The sequence below is a fragment of the Arachis ipaensis genome, chromosome B09 (assembly GCF_000816755.2).
Source record: "Arachis ipaensis cultivar K30076 chromosome B09, Araip1.1, whole genome shotgun sequence".
Taxonomy (NCBI): domain Eukaryota; kingdom Viridiplantae; phylum Streptophyta; class Magnoliopsida; order Fabales; family Fabaceae; genus Arachis; species Arachis ipaensis.
Window position 1 is genome coordinate 23,085,662 of NC_029793.2, and position 6,657 is coordinate 23,092,318.

Consider the following 6,657-nt stretch of genomic DNA (forward strand, 5'->3'; position numbering starts at 1 on the left):
CAAAATTGATTATATATATATATATATATATATATATATAGCTGGTTTCTAGTTGTCCTCATTTAGCTGGTTTTGAATAATTTGATTGCCATGGAAGTAAACCTTCATATAATTAGAAAAGTGTGCACGCATATATGATAGTTGTGTCTTCAGTATTTTTTTTATTCTTTGATTAACAGAATTTGATAGTTAAATTACTCCTTGGCTTGTTATTGTTGAACGTGTGTTTATGTAGGTATAGAAAATACAAAACATGAAGCTTGGTCCTTGTTCTAATTGTTTGAAAGTGTGTCTATTTGAATTCACCTACAAAATTCAAGGTTGTAACAAATGTGACACCCTCACGAGGTGTTTTGTGATTAGTCTATTTACTGGTGTTCCTTTATATAATATACAAATGAACTGGCATTCTTTGTTGCACATTTATATCCATTTGATAGTGACTTTCACATGCAGGACACCATTAAGTTATATAGGTTGGAAATAATGTTTGACATCATCCTAATGTCACAAAAATTCAGCCATTAGAGATGCTTTGAATGCCCTTGACAGTCCTGCTCGACCTCCTGTGCACCGCAACCAACCCAGGAATAAACGCAAGGAGGTTAGGACACCATTCACAGCACCTGACACCAAGAGCATGCTTTAGCGAGCTGCAGAAAAGTCGAAGAAAAAGACCATCAAAAAGAGCTAAACATGGGAAGATAAAGTCTAAAGGCTTCATGTTACTTCCTTGTTTACCTAGGGCGGGGATATCCACACATTATGTGTTATATACTATTGAGACTATTTATTTTCCTTGTTGTACACAAAGTGATTGTGTCTTTTGACGAACTTTATTGGTTAATTCAACGATAATGCATGTAATGTGGATGTGAATCTTGTCTTTTACACTCTGATTTGTAGTAATTTTGTGCACAGGCTCAACACCTTATGCGTTCTGAAATATTTTTATTTCTAGTGACTAATCTTGTTGAGATTCCAGTATGTTGATCCTGGATGTCTATACATATGTTATTCATGTGTTTTTAGTCTTGTATTGTTCACAGGTGACTGAAAATGGAACTATTTTCTAATTGAAATGTCTTCATATGGATGTGTCTTCTGCATTATGTGTATATGTTTTGTGTATATGTTAGTCGTGTAATGTTGGCAGGTGTGTCTTCTCACGGATGTCGCTTATGATGGAAGTGTCTTTTGCCGATGTGACATTAGAGATTTGTTTAACTAAGGATGTGTCTTCCGAGGGAAGTGTCTTCCTCCCGTGACTTCTTTGGAGGCATCCTCATGTGGATGTGTCTTCTGCATTATGTGTCTATGTTAGTCGTGTAATGTTGGCAGGTGTGTCTTTTCACAGATGTGTCTTATGATGAAAGTGTCTTTTGCTAATGTTTCTTTCGGATTTTGTTAACCTAAGGATGTGTCTTCTGAGGAAAGTGTCTTCTTCCAATGACTTCTTTGGAGGCATCCTATGTTGGATACGTCTTTAGTTGGAGGTGTCTTATGCGAATGTGTCTTTCGTGTTTTCATATAATCGCGGATGTGTCTTTCGAAGGTTGTGTCTAATTTCATGAAATCGATAACCGAGGACATATCACCAACAAAGATAACCATCAATCCTTCGACACTCAATAAAACTCTTCCAACAACCACTTATCTATTGATAACACCAAATAATAAACAACTAAAACTAAACTCATATAATACAACACTATCCATTTTCATATATATGAAACAAAAATTTATCAAAGTTGCTAACATCAATTCAAACTGGTGAACAAAAAGAATAATAAACCACATCAAATGTAGAAAAAATATCCAAACCAATTGTAATTAAACAAATGAAATCACAATCCTTTCAACAAAGCTTATTACTGTTAATAACTCAAAGATTAAAAAATAAGTTGCAAATAGACATAATCAAATGTACTACTAACACACAAATTACAATGTCCACACGTTGTGTGTCATCTTCACTCAGGGATGGGACATTAACGTCGGTGGAATTAGGATGATCACTCATACATGTAGTGTCGTACGATGCTTCTTCACAAATTGATTGATCCATCGACGTAATTTGGTCCACTCGCCTCCAACGAAAACACGTACACCTTACTCCGACGGATTTTAAAAACTATTTGTCAATGAGAGTGGTTGTTCACGTTACCAGTGACCTTTGAGGGCTGTTCACCTTGATCCTATGGTGTTAGAAGGCTATGGCTATGGCTCAATGTGCATCCACGTCAACAATAACACCTATGGTGGGGTGCAATATAGTTGCGTATGATGGCTTTATCTCTCACGGGAAGCGCAGGGTCAAAAATGTAATACTCAAAATTAGAAATCTATACAAGCACCTAATTTAGATCTCAAATACCCACTAACCTCGTAGTGTCGCAGTGGTGCCCAAGGGAAGACACACTTCTACTTGGGCTCGTCCGCCAGTGAACAAGTGGCGCTTGGTGGCAGCAGCGAATCCAGAAAGCCACAGGGTTTCTAGCGAACCCACACAGCCCTACGAATTCAGCCGCGGCTTGTGGAGAGTCTGTGCTGGGTTGCTGCGTCTTGTACAAAGCCAGATAGTCAGATGCGTCTTCGAGGCACCTCCGATGAGCACATGCAACAGACCAAGCGACTTCACGGCAACTATCAAACCATACTCTCGACGTTGTGGTCTGGTGGTCTGCCGGCGTTGACTTTCCCTTGACGGCGGAGACCGGCAGAGACGGCAACAAAGGATTCTATTTGGCGCTGGATGCGGATAAGAGGGGTTGGGAGAGATGGTCCACCGTCAGTCAATTTGGGGGTATGGTAATTTAGGTTAACGTGGTAAATTAGGTTTAAACCATGGTTAACTTAGATGTGGCTTTGGTGAGTGGATGGGTTTGATGTCCAGCCCAATTAAAGTTGGCAGATCTTAGCAGATAGAAAGTTGGTAACGTAGCATGATTGTTATTATATTAATATAATGAATTTGTAATTAGTGGTTGAGGTTTTTATTTTGTAGGCCAAATTTTATATATGTTATTACTAATGAGTTAGGCCCAAAGTGGAGGAGGTTAAAAATTTGAGTTGTGGGATGAACATACAGGAATATAGAATTGACATATATTTGTTGTTGTTGAATCCTTCTACGTGAATTTTAGTATCCTCCCAAGATGTATATATACCCGGAACCGGACCTTTTCTCACGACATGCACCTTGCCTGGAGCCATTTCTCTGAAACGGAACTCACGAAGCTTGAAGACCGTTTCAGTTTCAAGTGGGTACATGAACTTAGTTTTATAATGCTTACTAATATCAAAGGAGAATGTGTTAAGATTTCAAAAAGACACCTCATCTATTTTAAATTACTCCTACCAAGACAAATTAAATAAGAAAATAAATATCGGTAAATGTCTTGACTCATATAATTTGAAAAACAAGGTATACGGAAACAACTGAATTCCATTGGTTTTTTCAAATTAGTACATATCACATGTTGTGATCTGTAAAGGAAGAAAAGAATTAGAAACATACCATTACAATAACACGACAATATCTATTTTTATTAAATTGATTTAAATTGTTATTGTAAATAATAATGTAAAATAACACACAATTATTTTGTTATTTTAAAAATTAAATTTTTATTTATTTTACTTTCCACCAAAAAAAATAGACTTGCAAATTGCAATTGGAATATGAAAAATTTCTAACACAAAAAATCATGAATTAAAAATATAATAGATTTTTATTTATTTTTATGTAGCATTTATGCAAATCAAAATTATTGTCAATATAAAATCAAATCATTTAAAATAAGAATTGTGAATAATAATTTAAAAATAAATTAATAATTTAAATCTAAAAATCAAAAGCATATGTCAATCCTAAGGTTCAGGTAGAAGGATTCAACAACAGCGAACATATATCAATTTTATATTTTTTTATGTCTGTTTCCATGACCCAAATTTTCAACCAACTCCACTTCAAACCTAACTCATATTGGTAATAACATATATAAAATCTGGCCCACAAAACAAAAATCTCAACCACTAATTACAGGATCATTATATTAATATAATAATCATAATTTAATTATATTTACTTACACAGAATAATGATCTCATTAACTATTCACCTGTCCCACTCCTGCAACAAACACAAAGTTTATCCCTTTTCAATAAGGAGGCCACTCAGATAAACACGCTTAAAACGTCTTTTTTTAAAGATGTTTTCATATTGTGTTTTAATTGGTTTTTGTATAATTTATTCGGTGTTCCTCATCACATATTATTAAATTCCTCAAAAGATTTTCTTTCCAAAAACACTAAAAAATATTTAATTTGGACTAAAACAAAAAAAGTAATAGATTAACTATTAGATTTTTTTAAAAGATTATTTACATAAAAAATATATCACATTCATAAATATATATATATATATATATATATATAACAAGCTCCTAAAATTTTTATAAATAAAAAAATAATTAATTTTTATACATATAATATATAAAAACCGAACCGGTCAAGCTACTGGTTTACTGGTTTATTGGTTCAACCGATAAATCACTGGTTGAACCGATAAAATCGGTCTCACGTAAATATAAAATAGTTAAAAACTTAAAATTAAATTTGAAATACATATTTTCACTAACATTTTATGAAGAATCAAGTCTCAACTTCTAAAAATAACTAATATAAAAAAAAACCATAAAATTTTAATACTACAATAGTATGTTATTTTATTAGATATTTATGTATACTATATAATTAGTATTTGTCAAATATAGTACTTAGAAGTGCAATGGCTAAGTGGCAAGTAGAGGTTATTTTTGCTCCAAGGTTCTTGGTTCGAGACCTTGTGGAGACATTTTAAAAAATTTTTCAAGCAGACAGTAGTTAGGGGTGTTCATAGATTAGATCATATCCATATAAATCCACAGTATTTATCCGTATCTGATCTGTAATTTGAGAATATGATCTGATCTGTAAGATGATCGGATTGGATCGAATCAGATCCACACTCTAATCAGATAGAAGTAAATATGTTTAAAAAAGTAAACAAAAAAGATTATTGACTTTTTTTATAAAAATAAAATTTTTTTATATTTTTTTATTTTATGGATATATTTGATATCTGATCCAAACATAAAAAATGCGAATATCGAATTTGATCTAATGAGTTTAGTGCGGATTGGATTGAAATTTCAGCCATATCCCATCTGTAAACACCCCTAGCAATAATAACTAAAAAATTATAATGATTATATTTTTAACTAAGAGGAAGTGCAAAAAAAAAGTACTAAATACAAGAACATTTAATCAAATATTAAAAAAAAATTTACTTTAAAACATACAGTTGGACTTTTTTTGCTCATATATATATAATAATAATAATAATAATATGATAATTGCTTTGTATATCACACAAATATAAACGTTTTTTTTCTATGATCTTAAGAAAGGTTTTGTAAGTCTCTAACTTTGTTGTCTATTTTTGTAGTGTTAGCTCTCATATTATCAATTTGATTCATATATAATTTGGATGATAAATTATTTGGTGACGTGCTTTCTTTTTTACTGTGATATACTTGTTTATTAAAAATCTTTTGAGGAATTTAATAATATGTGATGAGGAACACCGAATAAATTATACCAAAACCAATTAAAACACAACATAAAGACATCTTTAAAAAAAGACGTTTTAGGCGTGTTTATCTGAGTGGCCTCCTTTCAATAAAGTCACATATCACATTATGCAATTCATAATTAGAGGACTGTGTCATTATAACAGTCTCATCTTCTTACACGTATCTTCTATATGTATAGAAGGAATCTTCCTCCTACACCATAAAATTGCCCTATAACATATTATTAGATGGATGTATAAGAATTTTTTTACATTCTCGAGATAATAGTCCCAAATACTAATGAAGTAACTTCCGGGTAGAGAAAGAAATTGTTGGCAGAAAGGAACTTTTAAAGCATGGGATTTGGCCGGGCAAAACTCCCATCCCCTAAGGCTATTGTCAGCATTTTCACTCCTAGATGCGTAACCATATTTTGCAAGTCAATTCCCTGTTTGAAATCCCCTTCTTTGACTTTTTTTTTAGATTGTTGTTAACATATTTGACCCAAAAAAAAAATGAGACTAAAATATCCTATAATTAGTTAAGCGTTTTCCTTCGATATTACCATTAAAAAATAAGTAACCTCTCATAGAATATTTACAACAAATTCTTAACAAAAACAAACATGCAAGAAGACATTATTGTCAAAACAAAACAAACAACAACCTCCTCATAGCAATTATATTCAAAGCCAATCCATGCCTCTCTTGTGATTATCAAGATTGAATACCCTTCTTTCATGTTATCTGGTATTCCATGCCGTATTTCCTTGTTGCGAGTTCACCGATATGCTCTTATTAACTAAAGTCAAGTACCACCTAAGTTCCTCACGTTGAACTCATTAACCCTCCCAACATTATAGTCTTGGATACTTCATAATGTGCACACTTAGAGACTTAATTACCCACCTAAAAATTCCACTTCACTCGTTGATCTTCTTTAGTAGCAGTCATGCTATTCTAAATCTCGAATCAATTGCCACCCTTATAAAAACGTGGCTATAGACCCTTTTTACTACATTTTTTAAGTGTAACAAGTA